The 18386-nt window shown below is 43.6% G+C and overlaps 1 long non-coding RNA gene across 1 annotated transcript; it reads right to left on the reverse strand.

The window, feature by feature from the left end:
* Window positions 1–1357: 1357 nt before the first annotated feature.
* On the reverse strand, window positions 1358–3238 carry LOC136357165 (uncharacterized). The gene is made up of 3 exons (XR_010742330.1): window positions 2806–3238; window positions 2505–2564; window positions 1358–1601 (listed from the first exon to the last, which is right to left on the reverse strand). It is a non-coding gene; the product is annotated as an uncharacterized lncRNA (long non-coding RNA).
* Between the last annotated feature and the right edge of the window lie 15148 nt (window positions 3239–18386).

Here is an 18386-nt window from a genome sequence, read left to right on the forward strand (position 1 = left end):
CAGCCAAAGTAATTAAACTTCAATCACAGAGCGACTTCTTCAGGACAGGAGCTATGCGAGTTCCTATTTGTGGAGGACTTGCTGGATCATTTGTTGAAAAGAACATCTCTAATCACTCTCCAAAAGCGACGGCCGTGTCTCACCATGCTAATTATGAAAACGCTGAAAGTGACAGGGAATCGCAATTTAAGCGACAGATTGCAGAGTTTAGATGCGTGCTAGCTATGGATTCATAACGAAGAGTTGACACTATAGACCTGCCGTTCAGTGTGCCTGTACGGCAGCGGGAAAAAAAGGAGATGTTCGTCAGAGGTATAAAAGTAACTTGATCTGCCATGCGTTTGGTGAAATTCATGGGAAGGGTAAAGAACAGTTCAAGATTTTGCCTGCCTTTTGGTTGTGATTTGGTGAAATTCATGGAAAGGGTGAAGAACAATTAAAGATTTTGCTGTGATACACGTGTGCTACACAAAAAAAATCAATTCAAGATTTTGCCTGCCTTTTGGCTGTGATTTGGTGAAATTCATGGAAAGGGTAAAGAACAATTCAAGATTGTGCTGTGTTTTACGAGTGCTATAAAAAAACAATTCAAGATTTTAGGGTGCCACACAATTTTTTTTCAAGATTTTGCAAAAAAAAAAGATTTTAGAGTGCTACACAAAAAAAAATAATCAAGATTTTGCAAAAATAAAAAAGTATTGTCAATAATGGGATTCGAACCGGTAGCTGAAACTGGCGCCAACTCGGCCATCTTGACTTGATACCTTATTTGCCTACTGAATCTACTTCGTACCATTGATTTTCTCATAGTTCAACAATTTGCCATCGACATTGTCTCTTTCTATAATATACCGATGACTTTATCAATTGTTCTATAATGCACCATTGCATTCGACATTTTTTTTAAAAGAATACCCACAATATCCTTAGAGACATACTACAAGATTCACAATTAATTTATCTCATTAAAAGTTTTAAAAAAATTGAAAATTTTTATGTGGCCTCTTTACACAACATAAAAACTTGTATATAAGATTCATTTTCATTTGGAAGAATCGACTGGACGCGGATTTTTCGTCAACAACAGTGGAGTCATAGAAAGGATAACAACATTGTTCCTCAAATCTTGGTTCAATGGTCATCCGACGGGCGAGCCCACTTATACATACCACCTCTCTTACTCCCCATTCGATAGGCGAGCCCATTTACACATACCACCTCTCTTACTCTTTTATCCTTGTTTCGTGTAAAAGGGTTAACCCAGGAGTGACATGATTAGAGGAACAAGTCCTTATAAGTTGGTTCCGCTCTTGCTAAATGTCGGGTCCTAAAACTAATAACTTGGATCCGACTAAAATTAATGTATCAATCCCTGGATCAGTAAATATTGATACATGTAATACAGCTGGTTCTTCATTGCATACGTTAAAGTTTACAATACTAGAGGTTTTACAAGGGTAGGTACTCACCTACATAGGTGCTAATATTACACAACGGAAGTTCTAGTACATTCTGACTAGAAAGGTATAACCTCTAGGAATTTTCTAAGTTATCAGAGTCATCGTAATAATAATCACAGGGGTCCTCCTCTTGACCCAAATCTAAAAAAGGGTTAATAAGAGCAAGGGTGAGTATTCGCAATACTCAGCAAGTTATCACGGAAATATGTTATGCATTGACATATAATAGGGTTCTTTGCAAAAAGCAGTATTGGACAATCTGGAAAAGTTATAGTAGAATTTATAAAACATATAAACTTTAGATTTCTAACCAGGGTACCATATGAGTCCCGGTACTCAACTCCATGAGTACGGCTATTCGAATAGTTTCAAAGATATTCTACTGCAGCAGATGTACGCTTTACCCGCAGTCCACGACTTGCTGATAATCATCGGCTTTAGTCATGGCCCACCTGTTCCATGAACTTATATCCTCATATGCTCTGAACGTAATGTTAACAGCAGCGAGAGAAGTTCTGGCATTCCCGAGGTATTTAAGGGGAACTGATCGTATGACACCACGTCATCTCGATCAGGGTTTAGAAATATACCATATAATTTATACTCGAGTATCACAAACCATTCACCTGTACATGGTAATGGTTAAATTTGCCCTTCGCGGCTATAGTTGCCTCCTGCGCGAGGAGCGCACTTAAAAATAAGAACCACCATACAGAGGTGCCATATTGCTAATTAACATAATAACTAGGTCTGTCCCCATTCTAGAAACTGCGGTCGTACCCGTTCGTTCGACATAAGTACCTGGTAAAACTTATATCGATTGAGACAATACTAGCCACCCGGAAATCAACCAAATCTTACGTATTGTCTCAATCTAAGTATGAGGTATTTTAAGCAGATTGTAAGCAAAATAAGCAATACTAAATTGTCTGGGTTTCTATGATTGATTTATGCATATAGAAAATAGAATATTGAATAGAAGGCTATAAATAAATAATTTGTAAAATATAGGCTTAAATGATCAAAAGGTGTATAGTAACTTGCCTTGCTCGATGTCCTGAGATTGAATGATATTATCTAGTGTGTCAGAAGAATCCTCAAGACCTAGGGTTAGATATATAAAATTCAGATTCAAAAGGAATTCGAATAAAATCCAAAAATAGGCAAAAATGAAATAAAATGAGAAAATAGCAAAAATAGCCTCAAAAGATAGAGAAAGATTTTAGAAGAATTTTGGTCCAAGTTTCACTGGAATTGGGTTTATATTTTAAAAGATATGGGCTTCTAAAGAATAGGATTTGAATTAAATCTATAAAATATAAAAGGTTACTATTCATGGGCCCACCTGTCAGCTTCCTTTTTCTTTTGCTTCTTCTTCTTCCGTCTCTTCTTTTCTCTGCCTCACAGTGAGCCGAGAGAAGAGAGAGGAGAGGGTAAGCGGGGCGTCGGCTCTCCGGTGGCCGGAAGGCGGCGACGTCGGCGGCGAAACGTGTTCCCGAGCGACGCGCATCCGGAGAAGCTGTCGGCTAGCGAAGGAAACAAAGGAGGAGGCCGGAACGGCGACGGCAGGAGCTCAACTCCGGCGATAAAAGAAGTGGCTGTGGTGGTTTATTTCAAGGTGGAGGGAGAGGGGAAAGGGGAAAAATGGAATCAACTCGTCGAGGCGAAGCTAATGGCGCGAGGATTTGGTTAGTGGAGCTCTGGTGAGGGAGATTGGGCGGTGGCGGCAATAGCCGGTCATGGCTGAGAGAGAGAAGAGAAAGAGCTTTTAGCTCGATGGGGGGGAAAGATGGGGTAGTGCCGGCTATATATAGGCGGGGAGAGGCGGTTCGGAAGAGAAGGATGACGATGTCACGGCTGTGGCGACGTGAAGGAAAGAATGACGGCGCCGACTTCGTTTCCTTAGCGGCGACGTTTGCGGCGGCGTGCGCCGTGCGCAACACGCGCACGGGAGGAGGAGGCGGCTCGGCTGGGGTGTGGGCTGATTTGGGCCGGCTCGGCTTAGCTGGGCCGGCAGCCCAAGAGGAAGGAGGAAAATAGAAAGAAAAAGGATTGGGCCAAAAGGAAGAAAGAACAGAGTTTCGGCCCGATGACAAAAAGAAAGAAGTCTAATTTGTATACTTGATTTGGATAACTAGGTTTTGCGAAGAATTTGAATTCGGAGAGAATTCACAAAGGAGATTTCCTAATTTATTTGAGTGCAATATTTTTAGGTGGAGTTTGAGGGAATTTATTTGGAAGCACTCAAACGAGAGAGAAATTAACAATATAATTCCTCAAAATATTTTTGGGAATGAGGCAAGCAAACTAAGAGGAAGATAAATAGGATTTTTAACCCCCAAAATATATGGCATGGATTTTAGAGAAGTATTTGAGGCTAATAGGAATTTGGATTTGTGGAAGGGAAGGATAAAATATATTTTCTTAGCACAAGAGCAATTATTCACAATATTTGTAATAATATTATTCTTGTGCCGAAGAGGAAATCAAGCCACATGAATTAAAGTGGCGGCTAGATCAAAAGGAGAAATTTAGATATTTGGCGATAAATAAGAATAGGTTTGGAATTTGAAGGATATTTGCTGAATTCACTAAGGTTTAGGATAGGGCAACAATTTATGGTTTATTGGTAAACTAGGTTAAGGGAATTCTAGGGGTAATACTTGAACCAAAATCAAGAATAAAAAGAGAACTTTTAAAGGGAATTTTGATTTTGCTAATCTAAGATTAAAACCAGCATGATGCAGTCAAATTTTAGTTTAAAATTTGAGGATGTTACACTAAACTACCAATGTGGTACTAAATATACGCACATAGCTCTCATGGACCACACAGGCCTCATTCTAATTGGGCCAGGATGTCCCAATTGGCAACTTGGTGGCGACGGTCGCAGTGGCTGAATCATGTTGGATTGGAGCAAGTTATCGAATTGGTTGCCATAATCTCGCATGGGTTCTTCCATTTTCCTCTTTCGGTTGCTGGCTGGATCTCGTTCGAATTAGCTGTCAACATTACTCTTCGATTAGTTCCACAAAAAAGGTCACCATGACTGGGCGCCAGGGCATCGCTCGGCTGGCCGTCGTCCATGGGATTGCGATTTGCGGCGGCGCTTGCGTCGAACACACCGAACTCCCAATCCTACCATGATTAACACGCGGAAGTCTGATTCTACGTACCCTCCCACCGATCAGTACCTATCGAACGAGAAAATTACATATCTACTATCGCAAAAGATTGGATTCGCTGAAATGTTATCACTTAAACGGCGTGTACACTGAAATGCCATCCTGGACCGATTTACTCTCGGGCTTCTTCTTCCTCCCTCCAACTCCTCATCTTCCTCGCCACTGGTGGCCATGGCGGTGGTGAGGAGAACCGAGGGAGCAAGCTCAGCGGCCGACGGCGGCAAGGAGAACCGAGTGAGCGAGCTTAGCAACTGGCGGTGGGAGTGTGTGGGCGGCGGCGGTCGCGTTTGACGAGAGCACGTTCGCTGCCGCCGCCATCCTCGCCAACCCCATCGCGCTCCGCGCTGCTATGCTTGACTTAAATATTTACTTATTAATTTGTTTGTATTCTAATAAAGAACCATAGTTAAAAATATTTTGAAAGAACCATAGTTAAAAATATAATTTAGAGATATTGTTATTATTGTCTAAAACGTGAAGAATTATGAACCGTAGGAAGTAGCAGGTGTTTTAGATATGTACTATACAAATTTCAAAGCTTATGTACCAGTTATCAATCCCAAAGTGAAGCCATGACGTATGGTTGCTGCTAGTTTTCATCTGTAAAAATTGACGCGGTTTTGGTCTCCTGGCTTTTTACCTCGTTGCTTCTTGACTTTAGAACAAGCAGCATTTTTCTTTCTTGAATTGTATTGACAAATAAAGAAAACAATCATACAGAATCTCATACATGTATTGTCCTCAAACGTCCTAAATTTCTCAAATCTGCGAGTAAGATGTGATATATAGTGGAATTAACCCAATGTAAACGCAATGCCTCCAAAATACTATAGGCCAGATTGGGTCGTGTAATCAAAACTCGTATTACTTGGTAAGAGAGATTAGAGCCTGGTAACTTTGCATAAGAGAGATGAGAGAGGAGAGAGAGAGAGAGAGTAGATGATTATTCGTTCTGTGCGGCCCTCCAAGATACCATAGGCCAAATTGGGTCATGTAATCAAAACTTGTATTACCTGGTAAGAGAGATGAGAGAGAGAGAGAGTAGATGATTATTCGTTCTGTGTGGCCCGGCCAGATGAAAGATGTGTAATCAAAACATGTATTACCTGGTAAGAGAGATGAGAAAGGAGAGAGAGGCCAGATCAAAGATTGGGTCGTGTAATCAAAACTTGTATTACCTAGTAAGAGAGATGAGAGGAGAGAGGCCAGATCAAAGATTGGGTCGTGTAATCAAAACTTGTATTACCTAGTAAAAGAGATGAGAGAGGAGAGAGTAGTAAGAGAGATGAGAGAGGAGAGAGAGACCAGATCAAAGATTGGGTCGTGTAATCAAAACTTGTATTGCAATAAACTTAAATAAAACTTGTATTGCTTGGTAACTTTGCGTAGGAGAGATGAGAGAGGTGTAACAGCCCTCCCTTCAGAACTACGTAGCCAGCCCATTCGACGGGCGGGCCCACTTACACATTCCACCCCTCTTACTGTTTTGTCCTTGTTTCGTGTAAATGGGTGTTAACAGTGAAATTTGGTAAGCCGGTAAGAGAATTATCACGTCGCCAATAGTTGGATTCCTTCTATATTCGGTTAAGGAAATTAATATGTTAATGGAAGCTTATTCGGAAGTGACCGAGTTCAAGGAGGATACGATGTGGCAGTTTATCTATTAATTAGGCAGTATTTGTTAGTTTCCTTTTATCTATAGAAAAGTGTGTTTAGTGTCTTATAAGGACTTTATGTTTTCCTTCTATCTTTAGGTAAGTTTGTTTCTTGTCCTACAAGGACCAGTACCTCCCCATGGATATAAATATGTACACCCGGGGTCATTGTAAAACATCTCCACGATCAATACAATTCGGTGCATCGCCACCTTTTACCTTTTCTACCTTTTTATTATCCGGCGGAACTTGGTACCTGACGTGGGGCTGCATCGGCGTTCGATCTCCGGCAAAGGGGTAAGTCCAATGTTCTGCCGGCCCAGGCAATTGTATCGTCTACGTCGGCGTCGTTCAAGGCTGCATCAATACATTCGACCTCTTGGATTGCTCCGGTTTGAATGATATATTTGCTTGCCTATTTATCATGTCTTAGTTAATCTATCGGCTAAATTGTTTTACTAGATTAGATTGGCTAAGGCATCTACCACCCTAAAAATCAGTCAAGGGTTTGATTGTCTAGATATTATGTTTCTTTTCATACTTAGTGCTGCATCAGTTAAATTTGATCTACTAAAGTCGTGTTTAGAACCATATTTCCTAGTATGCTTTTTGATTGCCAAAAATCAGTCAAGGGTTTGATTGTCTAGATATTATGTTTCTTTTCATACTTAGTGCTGCATCAGTTAAGTTTGATCTACTAAATTCGTGTTTAGAACCATATTTCCTAGCCTGTTTTTTGATTGCCAATAAGGGTTTCATCGGGATTTCAGCCGATGAGTTGTCCCTAGCCTGGTTTCAGCCGATGAGTTATCTGGATGTTGCATCATCCCTAGCCTGCTTTTTGATTGCCAATAAGTGAGTTGTCCCTAGCCTGGTTTTAGTCGATGAGTTATCTGGATGTTGCATCGTCCCTAGCCTGCTTTTTGATTTCATCGGTGTTTCAGCCGATGAGTTATCTGGATGTTGCATTGGCTTACAAGGATTACATACAAGTTGGATTCAATATCGGCTTACAAGGAATACATACAAGCTTTTTGATTGCCAATAAGTGAGTTGTCCCTAGCATGGTTTCAGTCGATGAGTTATCTAGATGTTGTATCGTCCCTAGCCTGCTTTTTGATTTCATCGGTGTTTCAGCCGATGAGTTATCTAGATGTTGCATTGGCTTACAAGGATTACATACTAGCCTGCTTGATGTTGCATTGGCTTACAAGGATTACATACTAGCCTGCCTTTTGATTTCATCGGTGTTTCAGCCGATGAGTTATTTGGATGTGATGAGTTATCTGGATGCTGCATTGGCTTACAAGGATTACATACAAGTTGGATTCAACATCGGCGCATTGGCTTACAAGGATTACATACTAGCCTGCCTTTTGATTTCATCGGTGTTTCAGCCGATGAGTTATTTGGATGTGATGAGTTATTTGGATGTTGCATTGGCTTACAAGGATTACATACAAGTTGGATTCAACATCGGCTTACAAGGATTACATACAAGTTGGATTTAGCCGATGGATTCAACATCAGGATTACATACAAGTTAGATTTAGCCGATGGATTCAACATCGGCTTACAAGGATTACATACAAGTTGGATTTAGCCGATGGAAATAAAGATTTCACTGTTTAATCGAATCTTGTGGTCCAGCCGATGATGATCTCCCAGGCCAGTGTGTGTTATTTTCATCAACAAAGGGTTAACTCAGGAGTGACATGATTGGAGGAACAAGTCCTTATAAGTTGGTTCCGTTCTTGCTAAACTACCAATATGGTACTAAATATGTGCACATAGCTCTCATGGCCCGCACAGACCTCATCCTAATTGGGCCAGGATGTCACAGTTGGCAACTTGGTTGCGACGGTCGCAACGGCTCAATCATGTTGGATTGGAGCAAGTTATCGAATTGGTTGCCATAATCTCGCATGGGTTCTTCCATTTTCCTCTTTTGATTGCTTCATGGATCTCATTCGAATTAGCTGTCAACATTACTCTTCGATTAATTCCACAAAAATGGTCACCACGACTGGGCGCCAGGGCATCGCTCGGCTGGCCGTCGTCCATGGGATTGTGATTTGCGGCGGCGCTTGCATCGAACACACCGAACTCCCAATCCTACCGTGATCAACACGCGAAAGTCTGATTCTAGCCTCCCACCGATCAGTACCTACCGAACGAGAAAACTACATATCTACCATCACAAAAGATTGGATTCGCTGGAATACCATCACTTAAACGGGCTTCACTAGAATACCACTCCCAACCAAATCGTGTACGCTGAAATGCCATCCTGGACCGATTTACCCTCCGGCTTCTTCTTCCTCCCTCCAACTCCTCATCTTCCTCGCTACTGGTGGCCATGGCGGTGGCGAGGAGAACCGAGGGAGCAAGCTCAGCGGCCGACGGTGGCAAGGAGAACCGAGTGAGCGAGCTTAGCAACTGGCGGCGGGAGCGCGTGGGCGGCGGCGGTCGCGTCTGATGAGAGCACGTTCGCCGCCGCCGCCGTCCTCGCCAACCCCACCGCGCTCCGCGCTGCTATGCTTGACTTAAATATTTACTTATTAATTTGTTTGCATTTTAATAAAGAACCATAGTTAAAAATATTTTGAAAGAACCATAGTTAAAAATATGATTTAGAGATATTGTTATTATTGTCTAAAACGTGAAGAATTATGAACCGGAGGAAGTAGCAGGTGTTTCAGATATGTACTATACAAATTTCAAAGCTTATGTACCAGTCTTATATCAATCCCAAAGTGAAGCCATAACGTATGGTTGCTGCTAGTTTTCATCTGTAAAAATTGACGCGGTTTTGGTCTCCTGGCTTTTTACCTCGTTGCTTCTTGACTTTAGAACAAGCAGCATTTTTCTTTCTTGAATTCTAATGACAAATAAAGAAAACAATCATACAGAGTCTCATACATGTATTGTCCTCAAACGTCCTAAATTTCTCAAATCTGCGAGTAAGATGTGATATATAGTGGAATTAACCCAATGCATGTAAACGCAATGCCATACATCATGCAACGGCTAGGGATTTATCTTACATGTTCTTTAGAAAAATGGAATAGCCAGCGGTATCTTCTGTGTGCTGAGCGCCAGTCACCACTTTTGTGACTTTGTCTTGAACACGTAGAAATGGTCTTTGACGCGTACAAAATTACTAATCTTAGTATCAAAAAAGTAATGATAATATACATATCTGTTCCTACAGTTTTATACTCCTAGCTCATAGCCTCATACCTTATCGCTTGGTTGTCGGATCGAACATGTACGACCTTGACCTTTTGCTCGAACTTGTTTAAAAAAAGGATGACAGAGCTAGGTAGTGAGAGTGAGACCCTTAAGAAAATGGATTTGGATTATTGTTGTACTAGTTGTTGGAGATTGCTATTTAGCGAACGCTTTTTCTTAAATCTTTCATCTGAAAATTTCCATTCGAAAAACTTTAATACTGTGAAAACTTTCATCTGAAAAGGTTTGCACTAATAGTACAGCTGCGCTATATATAGCGATTCTGCCACTTCTTTCCATATGTGGTATGTGTGTCTATATATATATATATATATATATATATATATATATATATATATATATATAGTAAATTTGTTTGGTGCTCCATGGTGCCCGGGCACCATTGTTGAAATTGAGTATATAACCAATTCAAATGAGTATGAAACTTTTTCAATTATTTAGGTATTAACATTAACTACTTTACTAACTAGTTCAAAGCAAGTTTGAACTGAATTTGAACTTGTTTTTGTTAGATTTTAATTCTAGGTATATAGCATCCATACATATAATTAGTTAGGTATGTAATCATGAATTGTGAAATAAAGTTAAATTTGAGTTGTTTTGTTGATAGATATATGTATGAATCGAATTCTTATAACTAGGTATATACTCACAATTTAAAAATTTTGAAAAATTTGAGTAATTTTGTGCATTTGAAACCATGGTGCCCGGGCACCATGGTGCCCCATATGAGTGTCCTATATATATATATATATATATATATATATATATATATATATATATATATATATATATATATATATATATATATATATATATATATATATATATATATATATATATATATATATATATATATATATATATATATATATATATATATATATATATATATATATATATATATATTGGCCATTTTACTCAGACTCCAAATTGCCATATCGAATGGCTAGCTAGCTTTCCTACGCTGGCCAATGGCCATTGCGTCTAGTATATTATGTATATAGTCGCTCGTTCATTTGACGGTTGTATATATATAGTTGACTCTTGCAGTTGTTTCTATGGAGCCCGATGGATCATACGCGTCTAGCTAGCTAGCTAGCTACAGATATAAAGCATGCTTCATCTGTTCCAAAATTTAAGCATTTTTGGGCGCTGACACGGTTTCTGATATGCTACTTTGACCAACAATATCTATAAAAGTAAGATGTTTTAAATAAAAAGAGCTGTATATTATAATAATTTGTTTCATGATAAATCTAGTAACATCAATTTTACATGATTAATCTTTTTTATTTTTTGCTATTAATGGCCAAGTTAAAAAATGTTTGACTTATCACTATGCTAAAAATGCTTATATTTTGGGACGGAGGGAGTATATAATTAAGGCGTATATTCCTATGGGTAGTATGTGTACGTACGTATATTAGATGATGCACGGTGGGCTACTCGGTGGCGGTGGCGCCCAGATCCGCGTCCTTCTGCCAGAGCTGATGATGGGACTGGTGGAGGAGGCGTTGGAGATGGTGGTAGGGCAGACAGGGCGGTGGGGCAGAGGACGTGGAGACGGCACCGGAGCTGGTGGTGGCTGAGCGCAGGAGGTGGTGGCGGCAGCAAGGCAGCAGGGTGGCAGGCGGCGGGGAGAGCCGCCGGATTTGTGTCTCCCCGGCGTGGGAGACCGGATCTTGGGCTTGGAGCAGCAGTGGGGGCAGCCAGATCTGGCGCCTCCAAGTCTGTCCCCAAGCCCGTTGGTCAGCGTGGGTTGTGTACATGGCAGATGCGTAGGGCAGAGGTGGCGTGAGGCGCAGGGATTGGGGGCGAGGTGGCCAGATCCACCTTCCCCTAGCCGAATCCGATGCCCGGTGGTGCCCTCTGCAGCGGCGGCGAGGTGGTGGGGTGTGGCTGCATGGAGGTGGCGGGGTGATACTGTCACACCCTAAAAATCCTAAATATATAAATTGTTGTTTAATTAGAATTATTATAATTTATTTTAAAAGCCTAGAAGAGAAGATCTAATTTTAATTAATAAATTCCAATATAAAATGGGGCCAGATAAAATTTCATTAAATACTTTGCTTAATTCTATAATTTCTAGATTTTTCTGGGATTTATTTGAGCTAAGTAAGTATTTTTAATAAATGGAATTGCATTTCATGAATAATTTAAATTGAAAAAGGATTTTAAAAGTCTCTTTTGGCTTTGGGCCGAAAGTCGGCCCAAAACCTTCTCTCTCTCTCTCCCCGGCCCAAGTCGGCCCAGTCCGCAGCCGCAGTCGCTGCGCGCGCGCTCGCTGTCGCTGACAGGTGGGTCCCACCTGTCGGATCCGTCGTCTTCCTCGCGCCGCCGCCGCCGCCCGAACCCTAGCGCCGCGCCGCCGTCGTCTCCTTCCAAATTCGGCCGCGCCTTTCCTTCTCCGGTGAAATCAATAGAGGGGAAATGATCTCCGGGATCTCCTCCACCTTTTCTCTTTTGGAATCATCGTCTAAATCGCTTTGGAAGTTCGTGGATTCGAGGTCGAATCGGATCGGTCTCTTTCCTCCGAACCCTAACCTTTCCTTCGCGTCGCCGGTCGCCGTGGGCCTTCGCCGCTGCCTTTCAACCCCTATAAAAGGACCCCCTGTGTCTCCGCTACCCGTCGCCACCCTCGCCTTCGTCTCTCGCCGTCGGTAGAGCCCTAGCCCCGTGTAGCCTCGCGCTGCCGTCGTCGCCGCCGCTCCAGCCGTGCGTCGCCGTCGCTCGGGAAGGCCGCCGTCGTGGTCGTCGTCGCGTCGCCGTCCACGTCCGCCCCTTCGCCATCGCTGAAGACCGCCGGAGCACCATCGCCGTCGTCAAGCCGAAGAGTGCCGCCGCCTTTTCCTCGACGCCGCCGCCGTCCGTTGCTCTTCCGCCGTCGTTTTGGTCATCGGTGAGTTCGCCGCGTCGCGCTCTACGTCCTGGTGCCCTCCGTTCGCGTCGCCGCACCGTCGTTCGCCGGCGAGTTTGCAAGCCCGAGCCACCGCCGGTGGTGACGTCACCGCTGACGTCATCGTCGTCGTCTCCCGTGGCCCGGTCGTGGACCGTTCGATCTCAGCCGTCCGTTTTGGATAAGATCGATCTCGGCCGTCCGTTTCCGTGAGCCGTCGCCGTGCGCCCGGTCCACCGCAAATCCTAGCCGCTGACGCAATAAACCCCTTTTCCTTTTCAAAAATAATTCATTATTGCGTCATAATTCAATTAAAATCTAAATAAGTGTTTTAATCCGATTTAATCTTTAAAAATTCATAACTAATTCATCTTAGCTCGGATTTAGTTGGTTCAAGTCTCTAAATTTTTCTAAAATTGAGATCTACATGTTAAAAATATCCACATGTACTGTTCATGCTTGTTTATGTGCTGTTTTGGTGTTTTTGCTCTTTTCTGTTTAGATTCCGACGTTTCCGGAGAGTCCGTTTTCGGAGGAGAAGATTTCGAAGAGTTCCAAGGCCAGCAAGGCAAGTCACACAGATCCCAAACAACCCTTTGAGCATGTTGATCCCGTTTAAAGCTATTGTTTCTATTCAACTATTGCATTTATTTTCGAATGTCATTGGGTGGAATTAACCTATTGTTTGTTATAGCCCTTTTGTTCTTGATTACTTTATTCCTTGATACCTTGGGTTTTTATAACTTGACTAGTTGGGCTTTATATATTGGTTCAGTTAGATATTAGATATGATTGCTTAGCCATGCTTAGAAACATTAGCACACTATTGGGATAACTTATGATTCACTATTATTTAATGATGGCTTAATGATAGCTCACGATGGTCAATCGTGATTGGTTAATTAATTACTTGCCAACTAAAACTTGATGATGGTGGGTTGTGAGCACATGGTTTTGAGAGTTGTGCTCATGACAATTAAGGACCGGTTCACGAGTTTCGGTTGTAAAACATTAACCATGCCAACCACAAGCTAGCGTGGGCAACGGCTTTACCTTTTGTATAGCATGGTTCATTGCGGAGCACCAGACTGAGAAGTGGCGGAGATAAGCCCACGGGGGTCGCTGGGGAGTCCATGCCTTGTTTATAAGGGGGTGATTATGATCCAGGAAAGGTGCCCTGTGGTGGATTGTGTTGTGCGAGGGGTATTGTCACAGCTCCTTTCCGAGGTACCGTGGTGGTATTGAGGCACATGGTGACATGTTGTGGGGCTGTGTCTTGTGGGTACAGTGGTACACCTCTGGCCAGAGTAAAACTATTCGAATAGCCGTGCCCGCGGTTATGGGCGGGTCTAACAATGTCTTTCGTGATTAGTCTCACACCTCTCATCATGATAACAGATGCTATGAATGGTAATAATTTGTTTAGCTCCTGGTTTGGAATGGTATATTCCTGGTTTGGAGATAGATCTGTACAGCCGGGTATGGTTGTTCAGAATGGTTGGGCCTATACAACAGGATATGTTGTATAGCGTTGGATTAATATTGACGGAGCGTGGGGCTCCTCACCGGGAGACCGCGCGGGCCCCCCTTTGCCAGTTCGGCCGGGGGCGCTGGGTGAGGTTCTAAGCCCTTGATCTGTGGAATGGTTCGCGAGAGAGCAAATGCGCAAGACACGGGCGATGTAGACAGGTTCGGGCCGCTGAGAAGCGTAATACCCTACTCCTGTGTTCTGGTGGATCTGTGTATGAAGGAGTTACAAAGAGCTGGAGAGCAAGAGAGTTCAAACTCTAGAGACCCTCTCTTGGTAGGCATGGTCCTCCTTTTATATCTCAAGGGGATACCACATACACCATTTCTACCTACCCTTCTTTTGGGTGGGGACCCATCCTACTTTGACCAAAACTTGGCTCGTACCTTCGCCTGACACCGGGATAACCCTGTCCTCCCTCATTAATGGGCGGAGATTTGCAATGGCTGCTGTCCGAATGACCCTCCGATGGGATGGGTCATACCAACCTCCACTCCGCCGGAAGCAGGTGCAACGTGGAAGCACGGTTGTTTGCTGATGACGTGACCGGCGTCAGACCAGTCACAAACCGGTCATTCTTGTCTACCACGTGTCAGTTTAGTATGCCACACGTCAGCCCTTCTTCATAAAATGACTTCCTTGTAATGGTTGCGATGAAGCCTGGTATGAATCTAGCCGGGACCGACGTGCTAACTCCAGGAGTTCCCACGCCAGCTCCGTCTAGGGACGAGTGCCTAGAGGCTCTCATCATTCCGACGGGACGGGGCGAGGCGTGCGAAAGGCCGCCTGTTGCCACCTAACCCGCGATCTGACCGGTCACACACTGTGACCTGTCACGGACCGAACGAGTGTGCTGCGCTGCATTAAATGCGGCGTGGGGCGCTCGTCCAACCCGCAATAAACGCGGTTAGGTGAGCGCCGCTGTGCTCACCTAACCCACACACGTGGCGCCAAACCCTCAGGGGGTCGGGGCGCCCCAGCCCTCGGGGGCGAAACCGGAATGGCCCGACCCCTCGGGGAGATAGAGGGAGGGGCGGCCTCATCACCCTCGGGCCCGACCCCCCCGAGGGGGTCAGGCCACGTGGGTGACCGCGGCTGCCCAAAACCTATAGTCAAGATATCCCCGGTCCCATGTCACCGACAAATATTGTTTAATTATTACTCAAATGTTTAATTAAATTCTGAAATGTTTATTAAATGCTGTTTATGCAAATGAAACCCTATTATGCCATCCTTTGCTATCCTGTGCACTTGCATATTTGCTGCGTGACTTGCTGAGTATGTCATATACTCACCTTGCAATCATTCATCAGAGGAAGAGTTCTACAGTGAAGCTGATGGTGTGGAGGATTAGGTGTAGCCCTGGTCAAGCTGCCTGTGGAGTGGAGTCGTCTGCGCCGTTTATCTTATCTTTCCGCTGCTTAGATCTTTATTGATTGAGAGGAACTATCTACCTCTGTAATGACATTTTATTCGCTTATTAATTAGAGTAATAATTGTACTCTATTATCAATTTGTTATTGTGTGCCTCGGCTGATTCCTGGACGAGGGTTCACACACATGTAAGCGTTTGGAATTTTGGATAGAAATTCCGGGCGTGACAAGTTGGTATCAGAGCCCCCTTGACCCTAGGTTATGCCAAATGGTTATCCATAGAAGCCCTCTAAAAATATTGGAAAAGTAGAACTGTTCTCCTCCCCTTCTCTTTTAATTAAACCAAACTAATAGCACATGCACTTCATAATTTTTTTATTGGTTCTCATTCAAAATTTATTCCAGTGTTATTAGTACTGTACATCTATTACTGTACTAATGGCTCAATTACCAGCAAAAGTTTTACAATATTGTTTTATTTAATCTTGCTGCAATCAAATAAATTTAGCATGTTGAATTTATAATTTTCTTTCTTTTGGAACCTGTTGTTCAAAAGTACAAAATTTGTGACTTTATTTCCAACTGTTTCAACTTATCTTGCAAGCTTGGTTTACTTTATTTACTTACCTTTTACTTTGATTTTCTAACTTTATTCAAATTAAAAACTTGTGCTATTAATTGGATAAATGTCTTAACTCCCTCCTTTCACTTGTCTTTAGATGCCGCGCTACAAGCCTGAGTACTTGTTTGGTGTTGAGGGATTTGTCCAGGAGTTGCGTACGATGTCCTTTGCCATAGGATTTGGGACTGCCCCTTTTTATGCCCAGATTCCTCATGATCGCCACGAAGAGAAGTGCCGAGTCAAAGTCACCTTGAACAGTAATAGTGAAGATATCCCCTCAGTGATGTTCGAAGCTGGAGGAAGAAACTACATCCATGCATGTCAGGAGGTGGCAAGGATCGCCATAGGAGAGCTCCGCGATCGCTATTGTGATCAGTTGGCCGACACTGAGTATCGCTACCATCCTCGTCAACCACAGGGAAGTGACCGTGGCAGCTACCTTGAGACTGAAGGAATTGAGAATGATGCTACCACAAAGCATTTGGTTGAGATGCTGTGGGCTATGGATGAAACCCGTGCGGAGACTGTGTTAGCAGCTCAAGATCGTGAAGACCGGAATCGTGGTAAGATTTGCAAGCTAGAGGACAAAGTGGATCGTTTGGAGAAGGAACTAGCCGCGTTGAAGGGAGAAGCACCACCGCAGAAGGCCAGGATTCGTCTTACTGCAAGGAAGAGAGCTCTATTTGTCCCTCGCTACCAATTGGCGCCAAAGGTCCGTGTGGTGGAGAAAGAAGTTACCCCAGCCCTAGCGGATCCTCCGGTCGTCAATGTAAGTGATGATGAAGGAGAAGAATCCAAGCGCACCCATTCCAAGATCGAGTGGGGAGCCACTCAAGATGATGAAGACGAGCCGAACGAGCCTTCAATCAACTCCGATGCCCGGAAGACCTAGAATGCCTTGTCAAACCGTTGTCTTAGATCGTTGTGTTAGTTTGCTTGTTTTAAGTTTGGTTGTGTGTGTCTCGCATGTGATTTACATCAGTGGTGGGATGTAAGTGCATGCGTTTGTTTGCTTTCGAGTGTTAGGTAGTTGGTGAGTTTAGTGGTGTGAGAGTCTTCAGTTTTGTAATAATGAAACTCAGTTAAGATCAATAAAAGTTAAATTAATTCGCTGTCCTAAGTAGTTTTCCCCGGTTTCTCTTCTTGTGCTCCTCCCCATGCCAGATGGTGCTCACTCGCAGCAACGGGAATGGCCCCAACAATAACAACAATAACAACAACAATGGAGAGAATCCCACACTTGCCCAAGTCCTGGCTCAACAGGCACAGCTTATGAACATGATGATGCAGCAACTCCAGAACCAGCAGAACCAGGGAAATAATCATGCACCTCCCTAGAATAAGTTAGCAGAATTTCTTCGTGTGAGGCCGCCCACTTTCTCTAGCACCACTAATCCTGTTGAAGCTGGTGATTGGCTGCATGCCATAGAAAAGAAGTTGGATTTGCTTCAGTGCACTGATCAGGAGAAGGTCTCATTTGCATCACATCAGCTGCATGGCCCTGCCTCTGAATGGTGGGATCATTTCCGCCTTAACAGGACTACTGCTGAACCTATCACTTGGCTTGAATTCACCGCTGCTTTCCGGAAGACGCATATACCATCGGGAGTGGTATCTCTCAAGAAGAAGGAATTCAGGTCGCTCACTCAGGGGTCTCGCTCTGTCACTGAGTATCTGCACGAGTTCAATCGTCTGGCCCGTTATGCTCCGGAAGATGTGCGCACTGATGAAGAGCGCCAGGAGAAGTTCTTGGAAGGACTTAATGATGAGCTTTCTTACCCACTCATGACTGGGGATTATCCTGATTTCCAGAAGTTAGTGGATAAGGCTATTCGCCAGGAGGACAAGTACAACCGCATGGAACAGAAGAAACGCCGGATTGCTTACTTCAAGGCACAACAGGGGAATAGTCAGAGGCCGCGTCTTACTTTAGGACCCCAGTCCATGCCACAGGGAGGTTCTTCGTCTGTTGTTCGTCCGCAGCGTCAGTTCTTCAACAACAATGCTGGAAACAACATCCGCAATCAAGCTCCACGCCCTGTTGCAGCTCCAACACAGCAACAGCCTGCCAAGAAGGAGCAAGGCAGCAAGCCCGGGGTGTGTTTCAATTGTGGAGACCCAGGACATTACGCTGACAAGTGTCCGAAGCCCCGACGCGTGAAGGTTGTCCCTGCCCAGAGCAACTCTACCATACCAGCATCAAAGGCCCGTGTCAATCATGTTGCTGCTGCAGAAGCTCAAGATGCTCCAGATATGATTTTGGGTACGTTTCTTGTTAACTTAGTTCCTGCAACAGTGCTTTTCGATTCTGGTGCTACACATTCATTCTTATCTATGAGTTTTGCGGGAAATCATAGGATGGAAGTAGAAGATCTTAGACGTCCTTTGATGGTTAGTACCCCAAG

This window comes from Oryza sativa, chromosome 7, assembly GCF_034140825.1.
Source record: "Oryza sativa Japonica Group chromosome 7, ASM3414082v1".
NCBI classification, from domain to species: domain Eukaryota; kingdom Viridiplantae; phylum Streptophyta; class Magnoliopsida; order Poales; family Poaceae; genus Oryza; species Oryza sativa.